General features: G+C 35.9%; 1 non-coding gene across 1 annotated transcript; it reads left to right on the top strand.

Annotated features, from left to right (window-relative positions):
- Positions 1-13,803: 13,803 nt before the first annotated feature.
- LOC121213127 (small nucleolar RNA R71) lies at positions 13,804-13,910 on the top strand. Its single transcript, XR_005908496.1, has one exon. It is a non-coding gene; the product is annotated as a small nucleolar RNA R71 (small nucleolar RNA).
- The last annotated feature ends 529 nt before the right edge of the window (positions 13,911-14,439 follow it).

Raw genomic sequence — 14,439 nt, 5'->3', positions numbered from 1 at the left:
GTAACATGGCCGGCCACTATCTAAAATGGGTAATTTGACATGCAAAACCATTCTTTTCAATACATGCATTAATAGACCATTATAAAATTAACCTATCACATTTCAAAAGTGTCTCACATAAGTCTTATTTAATAAATTCACATACAAATGATCAAATCAAAGCATGAAACTTTTACACATGCATTATTTCATATAATAGACATGAAATTTAACATTTAATTATTTTCATGACTCGGTTTTGTGGTCCCGAAACCACTTCTCGACTAGGGTCAAATTAGGGATATTACACGAGTGTTCGCATCCATAAGTGAACTCGGACTCAACTCAACGAGCTCGGATGCCTAGTTACATCTCACAAACTTAGACTCAACTCAATGAGTTTGGACGTTCGCATCCATAAGTGAACTCGGTCTTAACTCAACGAGTTCGGATGCCCAAATATCTAAATCTATTCCTAAGGTTCAACAAGACTTTCCTCGTTCGTACTCCTTTACCAATCTTCTTGGAATACCTATGACGATACTTCGGTAGTCTTTCATATTTTTCACATAATTCATAAAATTTTTGCATGTTGTCCAACAATGACCGCAAAGCATAGAATTGCATGATAACAATCATAATATCGTATAAATAGCATTAAATGATTTAAAATAACAGTTATATTACAATATTTACATTTGAACTTACCTACTATGCGAAAATGGTCATTTTTACCATTTTGTCCACAACTTGGTATTTTACCGATTGTAGCCCGAATTTCGATTTTCCTTGCTCTATCATTTCAAATATAGCCTAATTAGGACTCATATTATTCAAATCAACCCAAAATCATATTTTGGAAAAATTACAATTTTGCCCCTAAGCTTTCACATATTGACACTTTTGCCCCAAATCTTGTAAATTAAACTTCATCCTATTTTCTTATGTTTTATGATAAGCTGATCATTTTCCCTTCTACAGCAACATCCAATTCTCTCTCTAACATGTACTTATGAACACTAGGTATTTTTATCGATTATGTCATTTTAGTCGTTTTTACGTAAAATCACTTAGCAAAAGTTGTTTAACACAATCTCAAGCTTCATATTCTACCATAAAACATCAAAATTCATGCATATCATTCATGGGTAAATTTTTAAATATAAACCCTAGCTCAAAATATTGGTAGAAACAGGTAAACCGAGCTACGAGGATTTCAAAAATGTAAAGAACATTAAAAACGGGCATAGAAATCACTTACAATCAAGGCTTAAAAGTGCTGAAACCCTAGTTATCGTGGAGAGCAAATTTTGGCAGCAACTTATGGAGAAGATGATCATTTTTGTGTTATTTTTCCCATTTTATTTCATTTAGCCCTTCCTTATTAAACTTTCAAAAATTCCATCCATGTCCAATTTTTGTCCATAAACTTAGAAATTGGTCAAATTGCTATTTAAGACCTCCTAATTATTATTTCAAAGTAATTTCATACTAGAAATTTCTAGAATGCAAATTTTGTAACTTATTCAATTTGGTCCCTAACTTCAAATTAAGCACTTTATGCATAGAATTTCTTCACGAAATTTTCACATAATCATGCAATCATATCATAGACCTCAAAATAATCATAAAATAATTATTTCTATCTCAGATTTGTGGTCCCGAAACCACTATTCTGATTAGGCCCTAATTCGGGATATCACATAGATAATTAGTTAGTCAAAACAAAAACCTCTTTATTCTTAGGCTAGATAATAAAAAGACAGTCATTACTAGTACTTTTAGTTCCTTTGGGTTCAACAATCCAATCTTGCTAAAACTATACTACTGTTTGATAGGTACACTTGCCTACATCGCGATAATAGTTAATTCAAGAATGAGTAATTATAAATATTTAAAACCTATCACGAAATCACGCAATCACGTGTCCTCCATACGGTTGAGACACATGGCCGTGTCTCTGCCCGTGTGGCTAGCACTTAGGCTATTTTTCAATGCCTTTTTGTTACCATTAATACCTTTCATACTTAAATAAATTATAGACACATATAATGTAGCACCAAGTAAATGATTAAACATCCTCTATTAATACTCAATTGTAATATTCATATATCATCATACATGTGTTTTGCTTACTCATTTTATACCAAGACTAAACACACCAATTCACAATCAATTGAATATGTTATTTTGATTAGCATTTATACATTTATACCATGCTTGCCTAAGTCATTCCACACCAATTTCATGTTCAAGCATTATTGACTTATTGCCATATCACACTTTTATTCTCTGATTATGACCACTTCGTTTGGTCATAGGACATTCATCAAGCATACATACCGTAATACTAACCATTCATGTCAAACAATTATAATCACATGACCACATCACAAGGCATCAATAAGTAGCCTGGATAAATAGGCTTACAAGCCATAACCCATACAAGCCACATCTCCTGGCTAAACACAATGAATCAATTTAAGCCAAAATCTTGGCCAAATCAAAAGAATACACATCATAATGACTAAGTCCCTATACATGCCACTCACTTGAAGACATTAAGATTCAACAATACTACAAAGGTGGTAGCCTGATAGTGTGATGCTGCCTCCGGTGATTTCCAACCCCGAACCGACCTGACAACACTAAAGAAATGGAGAGGAGGGAGTAATCTTAAAGCTTATTAACTCCATATGAAAATGATAAGCAAATTATCAACATGTTTCCATGGTAATATAACCATAATTATACTTTTACTTATATTCTGGTCATGCTGTTTTCTCGAGTCATAGTCACTAACTTATTTATATATTGAGATACAAAACTTCAAATCAATATCTTCTAATTTTCCCTAAAACTAGACTCACGTGTCTTCTTATCATAAAATTTTCAGAATTTTTTGATTATCCAATAAGTATAGTTTATTCTTTAAAGTCACTTCTGTTCTGCTATTTGAAAGCTTTGACCCTTCTTTACTAAAAATCAATTATATCTTAGTACAAGATTCAATTAATGTTCTTGTATATTTCTCTTAAAAATAGACTCATTAAGGATTTAGCAATATAAATTCTAACCCATAATCATTTTTTTACAATTTTTAGTGATTTTCCAAATTTGAGATAGGGGAGCCCAAAAGCACTCTGACTATGTCTTACAAAAGTTCAAATATGTTGTAATATGAAACTCTTTTGCTTACACTATTTCTTCTATGTGAAACTAGATTTAATAAGCTTTAATCGCATATCTTATTTAGTATCTAATTCAATTTCCACAATTTTTGGTGGATTTTCAAAATCACACAACTGCTGATGTTCAAAACTATTTTAGTGCAATATCATGATAACTAAATATGATGGCATAATAACATAATCACCAAGTTTATTCATCAGTCAAGAATTCTAGCTCATTAATCAAATATTTATATACATATATGTTAATATACCTTTTTGTAACATATCATCTTGTAACAAAGCATTACTCATGAGTATAACATACGTACCTGTACATATCTGTAGCATATCGAATAACTTTACCTTCATTACCATGCCCATCTCGGGACTTTCATCACATCATTCATTATAGTTCCCGTTGAACACTTGGAATACTATTAGATACACAGAAACTTGCACATGCCACATAAACATACGTAGCCAAAGCTACCTTATAACATGTAACACATCCATGATGAACTCAGACCTCTCAACGAGCTCGGATGTTACATGTATCGCATCTGTTATGAACTTGGACCACTCAACAAGCTCGGATGCTACATATATCATGAACTTAGACCACTCAACAAGTTCAGATTCTCACATATATCATGAACTTAGACCACTCAACAAGCTCAGATTTCTTAATTCCTAGTGACATGTCACTTGTATCCTAAACTATTCCTAAGGTTCCAATGGGATTTTTCTCATTGCACATAGAATCTTCATCGTATTTGTTCATATCATCATGGATAACGACCAAAATATCATTCATGCTTACAAATTCACCATTCTCATATTCATGAAATAATCATGGCATTGCTCATAATAACATGTAGGTATTTGTCACATAATACAATCATCATACCTACTATATAAATATTCACCACATAATGCTAACACATCAATTTAAGTTCAAGCCTAAACAATGATATTATTGCATTATTATTGACATACGAACTTACCTCAAAAGCGAGCACGACTATTTATTCTGATTTAGTCTATAATCTCATTCATTTCCAATCTATGCCCGAATCTCAGTTTCCTTGATCTGTAATATCACATTTAGCTTATTAATTAGTCACATTATTCATATGGGTCCAAAAATCATACTTTTACAAATTTGCATTTTGACCCCTAAACTTTCACATATTTTCACTTTTGCCCCAATGATCGTAAAATGATTTTTATTCAACTTTTTTGTACTTTAAGCCTATCCAAACCATTTTCATAACTATATCAGTCCCCAATTCCCACTAAAACACACTTTTATGACAAATTTTATAACTTTTACGATTTAGTCCTTTAAAGCATTTTCACCGAAAATCAAAAGTCATTTATTAAACACCCAACATTCATGTTCTACCATTAGACATCAAAATACATGCATGAAATACGTGGGAAAATTTTTAAACATCAACCCTAGCTCAAATAAATGGTAGAAATAGATAGATCTTGTTACGATGATTTAAAAAACGTAAAAATCATTAAAACAGGACTAGAACAGACTTAAAATCGAGTTTGGAAGCTTGAAAAACCCTAGATATCTCTTCTCCATGAAAGTTTTGGCCAAGGGGTACAAGATGGACAAAAATTGGCTTTTAATTTTGTTTTTAATTCATTTTAATTACTAAATGACCAAAATGCCCCTAACTTAAAAATATTATATTTCACCTATTTCATGTCCATTTTTGTCCAAAAAATTAACCAACAGTCTAATTACCATTCAAGGACTTCCAATTTAAAATTTCATAGCAATTAGACACCTCTAGCTTCTAGAACTCAAATTTTGCACTTTTTACAATTTAGTCCTTTTAACTAAATTGAGTGCCCAAACGTCAAAATTTTCGAACGAAATTTTCACGAAATCATCCCGTGAAATTGTAGGCCATAAAAATGTAATAAAAAACAAATTTTACTGTGTCAGATTTGTGATCCCGAAACCACTATTTCGACTAGGCCCTGATTCGGGATGTTACATAAAGACTGTATAGAGAAATTCTTGCACCTCTAGGAAGTTTACCTCATAGTGGTTTTCCCTAGCTTGATCTAGTTGGCATTAGTTTTTTGGGAAGACTGATGTCGAATGTGGAGATTAAGGAGGCTTTGTTTGATATGGCACCTCTTAAAGCCCCTGATAGTGATGGTTTTCATGCCCTTTTCTTCCAGAAACAGTGGGACACTATAGGGGGAGTGATTTGTGAATGGGTTCGAAAGGTCTTTGATGGAAATTCTATTGATCCTGATTTGAATAATACTTTGATCATTCTTATTCTGAAGGTTCAGAATCCGCATGCTTTTGGCCAAATCTGGCCTATTAGCCTTTGTTCGGCCCTTTACAAGTTAACGATGAAGGTAATTGTAAATCGTTTTAAACATATTTTCCCTAAAATTATTGCGTAGGAACAAGCTGGCTTTATTGTAGGAAGGAATATTGATGAAAATATCATCTTAGCTCAAGAAGTGATTCATACCATGCGAAGTCAAAAGAAATGGAAATGGATGGCAATTAAAATTGGCTTGGAGAAGGCTTGTGACAGAGTCAGTCAGTTGGGAGTTTATTAAAGCTTCTCTTCGAGTGGCAGGTATCCCTAATTATCTCAATAATGTTATTATGTCTATTTCTAATTCTACTATGCAAGTTATGTGGAATGGTGTTCTATTATCTAAATTCAGACTTGTTAGAGGAATCCGGCAAGGATGTCCTCTTTCCCCATATCTCTTTTTGCTTTGTATGGAGTGGCTTGGGCATCTGATACAGTCTACTATTTCGAAAGGTAAATGGAGCCCTATTCGTCTTTCTAGAGATGGGCCTGCTATCTCACATTAATTTTTTGCAGATGATTTGGTTATCTTCAATAAAGTTGATTGAAGGTATGGTGGAGTTTTAAAAAACCATTTTGGATGATTTTTGTGCATTATTTGGACATAAAATTAAGGCGGGGAAGACCAACATTTTCTTTTCTAAAGGTGTGGATGAAACTATGGTGAATATGATTATCACTATGTTTGGTTTTTAGTGTTTTCATAATCTTGGTCATTATCTTGGAGTTCCTCTTTTTCACCAAAGGGTTACTAGTAGCACTCTTCAGTTCGTGGTGGAGAAAGTGTGGGGTAAGCTTCAAAGCTGGGAAGCCAAAAAGCTCTCTTTTGCTGGGAGTGTTACTTTGGAGCAATCAGTCCTCTTATCTATCCTAAGTTTTTTCATGCAATCCATGATGATACCTAGGAAAGTTCGAGATGAGATTGAAAGTTTGGTTAAATAGTTTATTTGGGGATCTTCTGAAAGGAAAAAATGATGTCTCTGGTTGGCTGGGATTCCATTTGTCAATCTAAAATGTGTGGAGGATTAGGACTGAGGAAAATCCGAGACTAGAATATTTCTTTTTTAATGAAGAAGGATTTCAAATTGGTGTCGGACAAGGAAGCTTTTTGGGTTTGCGTGATTAGATCAAAGTACCAAATGAAGGACGAGTTACCAGATTGCATTGATAAGAATAGATGCTTTTTTCTTTGGACATCTTTGTCCAAAATTTGGACATTATTTCGTGAAAACTTGCACTGGTCCATTGGAGATGGTCACAAAATTCAGTGCCAGAAGGATAATTAGATTCCCTACATCGGACCCCTATTACGATATGTTTCCCCTAATATCAATCTAAATCCTGATTGCCTTTTGCATGAGATGACTACAGAAGACAGGTCGTGGAACCTTGATCTTTTTTGGGTTTGGTTAGCAGAAGATGTGATTCAAGCTATTAAGGGTATTCCTCCTTGACGTGATGTGAGTCGTGATAAGTTTTATAATTTATCAATGTTCGTTCTTGAAAACGAACCATTATCACGACAAAGGCAAGCGCACCTTATCGAACAGTAGTATAGCTTATGGCAAGACTAGGATGTTGTACCCAAAGGAACTAAAAATAAAGGGGTTTGTTTCATATAAACTAATTACTAAACTAAGAATGCACAGAAAGTAAATTGGGGAAATAACTTTTGGGAAAACTGAATGATTTGGACAATACCTAAGGGAAAAATCCACCTAGACTTCACTTGTTATTGACTCTAAATCAGACGATTTATTCACTTGACTTGATCCGTAAAAATCCCTAAGTTATATTATTATCTCTCTCAAGACTAACAACATCTAACCCTAGGTTGACTAATTGAAATTTCTTTCTAATTAAAACCCCTAGTGCTGCATTAACTCGATCTATGGATTCCCTTATTAGGTTTCACCCTAATCCAGCAAAATTATGTCACCCTATCTCTAGCCATGCAATCAACTCCGCTTAATTATGTTAGATCTACTCATAGACAGGACTTTTGCTCCTCTGAATAAGCACATCAATACTTGAATCAATATCCTGGAATATTAAAGAAAGAATTAAGAACTCATAATTAAGAAAAAGTCAAATATTTATCATATAATTCAGATAATAATAACAAGATTCGTCTTAGGTTTCATTCCCCTTCGGTATTTAGGGGGTTTAGTTCATATTTATGAAAGAAAACATATCAAAAGAATAATGATAACAAAACATAAAGAAAACCCAAGAACTCTTGAAGGGAATTGAAGGGAGATCTTCAGTCTTGAAGGTGAATCCGGCTTCTAAGATGGATCAATCGGCTTTCTTCGAGTAATTACTTGCCTCCTACTCTGTGTGTGTCTTTCAAGTACCTCCTGGGGTGTTTATATAGGCTTTAGAATGCTTCAAAACCCTTAAGAGTGGCCTTTTTCGAATAGGACTAGATTTGGTCTCGATAGGGACACACCCGTGTGACACGCTTGTGTTCGATTGCTTTAAACCTTGTTCGAGTCTGTTGAATGGACACGGGCGTGTGAACTACCCGTGTGAGGAGGTCCAGGCCGTGTTGATTTCCCACGTTGACCTATTTTCTTCGTTTTTGGCCCGTTTCTCACTCTTTTTACTCTCCTATGCTCACCTAAGTATAAAACATGAAATTAAAGGATTAGGAGCATCGAATTCACCAAATCTAAGGATAATTCATCCAAAAATATGCTAAGCATGAGATAAAAATATGTATAAATTACGATTTATCAAATACCCTCACACTTAAGCGTTTGCTTGTCCTCCAGTAAAATCCTCAACTTACAATCAAAATAAATTCTTCTCAACTTATAATTCTCATCAATAGTACCTAAAAGTAATCTATAAGTAATTATACATTGAAAATTCAACTCGAAGAACATCAAAGTTTCAAACATTCCAAGTTGAACATTTTATCACGAAAACATAGGTGTCTCCCCTCATCTAAGTAATCACCTTTGATTCAAAACATCATAGAGTTTCACATGCTCACTAAAGATTCACTCAAATCACTCAAGGTGTTTAAGGACAAGAAACTTAACACTCAACAATCAATATGAAAAGTTATTATCATAGGCTTGCGTGAAAATCAAATCTCTACCACTATATCTTGATATGATACATCAATCAAAAGGTCTTTAGAGGGTTGTAACGTCGCTTTGGTTAGGGGGTGTGGTTACAAGCTGAAAAAGAAGGTTAGAATCGAGATTGAATTGAAAAATTACCTAACTAGAAAAATACTACAACTTGATAAATTACATTTCTCGTTAGAAAATCCTAGGACTGAGCTTTTCTTCATGGGATAAGGAATTTAAATACTTAAGCTCAAAAACAAAGAATTACTACTAATATGTATGTATGTTGTTGTTGTTGTTTTTTTTTTAAGAACTAGTCAAATAACATAGAACTTTGCTAATTATTACAGCGAAAAATAAAACATAGCTAAGCAATTAATTCAAATCAAATCTCGACAAAAATAGGGATCAAATTAGGGGATTTCAACAGTAATGGATTATGAATTAATATTGAGGGTAAATCAACGAATGGCTTGTTAGGCCCAAAGGGGTTCACTAAGGGTTAATTATGAGGGTAGGCTTTTATGGAGTAACTGGGTTAAACCTAAGTGCTTTTATTATCTCGATATATCAAATCAATGGTGTGGTCTTGACATGCATAATCAAGCAAGTTCTAGAATAACGATTCGATATTGATGCACTCAAAGCAATAATAAAAGTGAGCATGAAAGAAATAATATATGCTCTAAAGGCTCAAGATCTCACAAAAATTATGGCTTTTTGATGTTTAACCTGTGAATTTCAACTTAAGATAATACCTAAACTTGGGGAAACAACCTAAAAATTTTAATTCTCAAGAATCAACTTTTCATGTTTGATTCCTTAATTCCTTTAAAGTTTAAATAGTCAATGCATAAATTCCTATGTTTTAATTCAAGACATATCAATAAAAATCATAAATTAATCAAGATTCATTCTAATAGTGATATGAGTGATTCACGTGAGAATAAGACAAAATTTAGGGATTTTTCTGATAATAATATAAATAACCCCCCACACTTAAGATGTACATTGTCCTCAATGTACAAAGATAGTATTACTGAACAATATAGATATAAGAGAGGGAGAGAAGTGAAACTTCTTGAATTTGTGGATGACTTCCTTGAATTGGAGTTATGGAGAATAATCGGCCAAGGCAATGATAAGAGTGGAGGAGGATACTCCGGTGGTGGTAGAGGTTCGTTAGTCCTTAAGTCCTGCACCAAAAGAATATTATATCTGGTAGTAGCTATGGTCGTGGTCAAGCAAGACATGGCAATCATGGAGAACCTTTTCCAGTGGAGTTGCAAGTCCTAAGTAATAGTGAGCTTTGGAGCTCTTTATAATTGCGATAAAATCACAAACTCTTTAGGAAATATAAAGAAGCATAATTACTCGTAAAGAAATAGCCAAAAATATAAATTATCTAATATTAATTTTAAAACCTAAAAATAGAATAGTATTAAATAGAAGTAAAATAAAAAGTACTTTAAATATATAAATAAAGATAAAAGTAAAAATAGAAATAATAAATAAAAAGTCTTTAAAAATCTTCATCGCTAGATGGTTCGCGAGGTGGAGGTGGCGATGAGATATGAAAGTGCTGACAAATCTGATGTAATGTCGCATCAATATTATCAAAGCGCTGAAAACATTGCTACTCGAATCGTGTGAGGCACTCAGAGATGTCAGAGAGTGAAGCAGCCGCATGAACTAGGCGATGAATGGGCAGTGGCTGAGATGGTGGGTCCTCATGTTGTGGACGGACATCATCAGTAATGTCCTTTGGGTCCTCCTACTCAGATGACTAGATGAGGCAGTACCGAGGAGGATCAAATCCACGTCGTCGCTCGATCATCCTCATATGGAGCATAGTTGAGGTACCCTGTGGGGACATCTGACCGATGAGAGTGAGAGAGGATGCTTGAGTCACCGTGTTGAGGAGATCGAAGTACCACACCAGGCGAGTCACATAAGGGCCAATGGAAATGACTCCCTTCCTGTACCACTCCGTCCGATGGCGAATGGCAAGGGCGATGAAATAGGCGAGGTCGAACACGTGCCCATTCGCCATGCTCCACAAAAAATAGGAGTCTTTAGTGTTGACGACGCCGACACTCTCTCTCTGTCCTATCAGGGTGTGGGCTAGGATGGCGTGTAAGTATCGCAGAGATGGGGCGAGAGCCGATGCCTTGGAGCGACTAGGGTCAGAGCTGGCCGAAGCAGGAACGAGGGCGCTCCAGCAGTTGGAGGGGGACAAGTGGATGTGGCGATGGAGGGTGTCAAAATCATTGTGATCCATGAACTCCTCCGTACCCCAAAGGGATGCCGAACTCAGGTACGCTCAACTGGCGGACTAAACCACTGAGACAGAACTGGACTGTTTTGGGATCATCGAACTCTGTCATAACTGCTTAGAGGTGGAAGGTCGAACAGAGTTCGAGTGTGAGCTCGAGGTACGTCGGCTCGACGATCTCGAAGAAGAGCCCCACGGGTTAGTAGTCAGGAGGGCCCAAACTGCATTGGTGAGTTGAATCTGCTCCAGAGTGGCCCAATCAATGCAACAGCCCACACCTAAGGGTCGGGCCCAGAGTATTTAAAAAAGTTCCTCTTGTGGTCCCGGTGGAAATTGGAGGAATGGGTGCCTGATCTCAGCTGTAGAACTCGAAGATGATGCTGCTCTTTTCCTCTTCTTCGAGGCGGGGACGGTAGTCTTCTTGCCTTTTTGGTTCGTCATGGTATCTACAATGAAAAGATGAAGTTATAAGAATAATCCCCAAGAATAGCATGTAAAAGTATGCAGGCATGTTAAAACTAAACAAGAATTCTTCATAGGGGTTACTGACTAAAGGGAAAATCTACTGAAAATGACTAAGTCTTAATAGATATAGCAATTAATTATTAGCATTAAGAATACAAGAATAGTGCTAACGAAATACCTAGTGCATATGGTAATGATAATATGGAATATGGCATGAAATCTATGGAAACACAAGGATGAATGTATCATAATGCATCAACTAAAATGGCAAGTTTCTAAATAAAAACAAAGAGTACAAGCATGATTATCATAAAAAACATTCAAATAAACAAGAAATAACAATAAATAACAAGAGAATAGAGAGAAGAGAATGGACAAACGCAATAGTGCTTGGTGGAGGAGTGATGTGATCGGCCATTGGCGTGGGTAATGAGGTTGTGTGGTGTGCAAGGGTGAGAAGAGAGGATGAAGGAGAGGAAAAGAGGAGAAAAATGGAAGGAGAAAGAGGAAGGAGTGGCCGGTCAGTGGTGGGAGAGGGGATTTCAGCGTGGTCATGGTGGTGTGAGGAGTTTACACTCCTCATTCCTGCTATCAAAGTCAAAATAAGGTTTTAGACGAGTACTATTTACCTTAAAAGTGCCGAATATGGGATGAATTACCTCGATTGTACCGTATGGAAAAATGCTAAGTACCGTAAGAGGGATTGCTCCATTAGTTTCAGAAGTGGCAATATGAGGGTCTACTGCATCTAGTAGTACTTTGTCTCCAACCTTAAGTTGTTTTGGTGAAATATTGAGCTCGTTATGGCATGGTTTTGGTCTATCATGTGCTCTCGATTTCTGTGTCTGCCATTCATCTAGTTCCTCGATTTGTAGCCTTTGTTCTTTATAGATGGGTTCTTTGTTGTTATTTGAACAAGGCTCATGTATGCTTTTCGAACGTATTTCCTGCAAGAAGGTTGCACCACATGATCAGCATTAGTAGAATCTTGGCTTGAAGAGTGATTGTTTCACCACCCACACGAAGTGTGAGTTCACCTGTACCAACATCAATTATAGTTCTAGCAGTTGCTAAAAAGGGCTTTCCTAAAATTAAAGACACGTCACTATCCTCTTCTATGTCTAGAACAACAAAATCGATTGGGAACATAAATTTGTCAATTTTAACGACCCCTAGGAAATCTAATTGTTTTATCTGCTATCTGAATGCTCATCCTAGTTTGTTTGGGTTTTCCAAGACCTAGTTGTTTAAACATTTTGTAGGGCATGACATTAATACTGGCCCTTAAATCAGCCAAAGCATTACTAATGTCTAAGCTACCAATTAAACAAGGAATCGTAAAACTCCCTGGATCTTTCAATTTGTTGGCCAGCTTATTCTACAGAATGACTGAGCAAACTGCATTCATCTCCACATACGATGCCTCATCCAACTTCCGCTTATTTACTAAAAGCTCATTTAAAAATTTAACTGCATTTGGCATCTGCAAAAGAGCTTCGATAAACAGTAAGTTAATATGCAATTTATTTAATAGTTTAAGGAATTTACCGAATTGTTCATCTGTGCGGCCTTTCCTTGTTGCATTGGGATATGGCACCCGTGGTTTGTACTCTTTACTTACCGGTTGTTGCTCACTGTTGGACTACCTCACATTTACCTTTACTTACCACCATTCCTTGCCTTGGTTCTAGTTCAGGTTCAACTAACCCTTCCTCACCTTGAGTGGTAATCGTGTTGAGTTGTTCCCTTGGGTTAGATTTAGTATTACTTGGCAAGCTACCTTGTGGTTGTTCAGAAATTAGTTTGGCGAGCTGTCCTATCTGAGTTTCGAGCCCTTAGATCGATGCTTGTTGATTCTTAAATGTTGTTTCGGTGTTCTAAAATCGAGTTTTTGACACCGAGATAATTTGTTTTTGCATCTCCTCAAGGTTCGGCTTCTTTTCTTGTTGGTAAGGTAGTTGTTGAAAACCCGAAGGATGTTGTGGCCTTTGATTCCCTTGACCACCTCACGAGAATTTGGGATGGTTCCTCTAACCTACATTATATGTGTTACTATATGGGTCATTTTGAGATCTAGAATTATTATTACCCATATATTGAACTTGTTCCTCCTCGGTGCTAGGATTTAAAGGTTGATATTCTGTGTGTGCTCCTCCTCCATTTGAATCACACCTTATCACTAGATGTGCCTGAGTAGAACCATATAAACCGTCAATCTTTTCATTTAAAAGTTCTACCTAGTTAGATAGCATAATAACCGCGTCGAGGTTGAAAACATCGGCTGCTTTTGTCAACTTTGTTCTCATGACTTGCCACTAATAGTTATTCAGTGACATCTCTTCAATAAATGCATAAGTCACTTCAGGTGTTTTGTTATTGATAGTCCCACCAGCAGCTGCGTTGATAAATTGCCTTGTTGAGGGTTCACGCCATTGCAAAACGTTTGAACCTGCAACCATAAAGGTAACCCATGGTGAGGGCACCTTCTTAATAGGTCCTTGTATCTCTCCCATGCATCATAGAGTGTCTCTAGATCCATATGCACAAAAGAAGAGATATCATTCCTCAACTTAGCCATTTTAGCTGACAAAAAATATTTAAGTAAAAATTTTTCGGTCATTTGTTCCCAAGTAGTGATTGAACCTGGTGGTAACGAGTTCAACCACTGTTTAGCTTTGTTCCTCAACGAAAAGGGAAACAACCAAAAGCAAATGGGATCATTAGAAACGCCATTGATCTTAAAAGTGTCGCTAAACTCTAAGAAATTCGCCAAATGAGCATTTGGGTCCTCGTCCTGCAAACCATCAAACTGAACAAACTGTTGGATCATTTGAATTGTGTTAGGTTTTAGTTCAAAATTATTTGCAGCAACAGCAGGCCTAAGTATACTTGACTCAGTTCCATTTAAAGTAGGTTTAGCATAATCATACATAGTGCATGGAGTAGGATTCTAATTTACTAGATCAGCAGCAATTGCAGAAGGTAGCGGGTTTTCCTGATTTTCAACCATCTCTTCAGCTGTGGTGCGAATATCGTCCTCTTGCCCTTCCTCTATGTATCATAAGCTTCGCCTTATTTCTCTTTGGTTCCTGCGAGCTATG

This window comes from Gossypium hirsutum, chromosome A13 (genome assembly GCF_007990345.1).
Source record: "Gossypium hirsutum isolate 1008001.06 chromosome A13, Gossypium_hirsutum_v2.1, whole genome shotgun sequence".
Lineage (NCBI taxonomy): Eukaryota > Viridiplantae > Streptophyta > Magnoliopsida > Malvales > Malvaceae > Gossypium > Gossypium hirsutum.
This window is presented reverse-complemented; position numbering and strand designations above follow the sequence as displayed.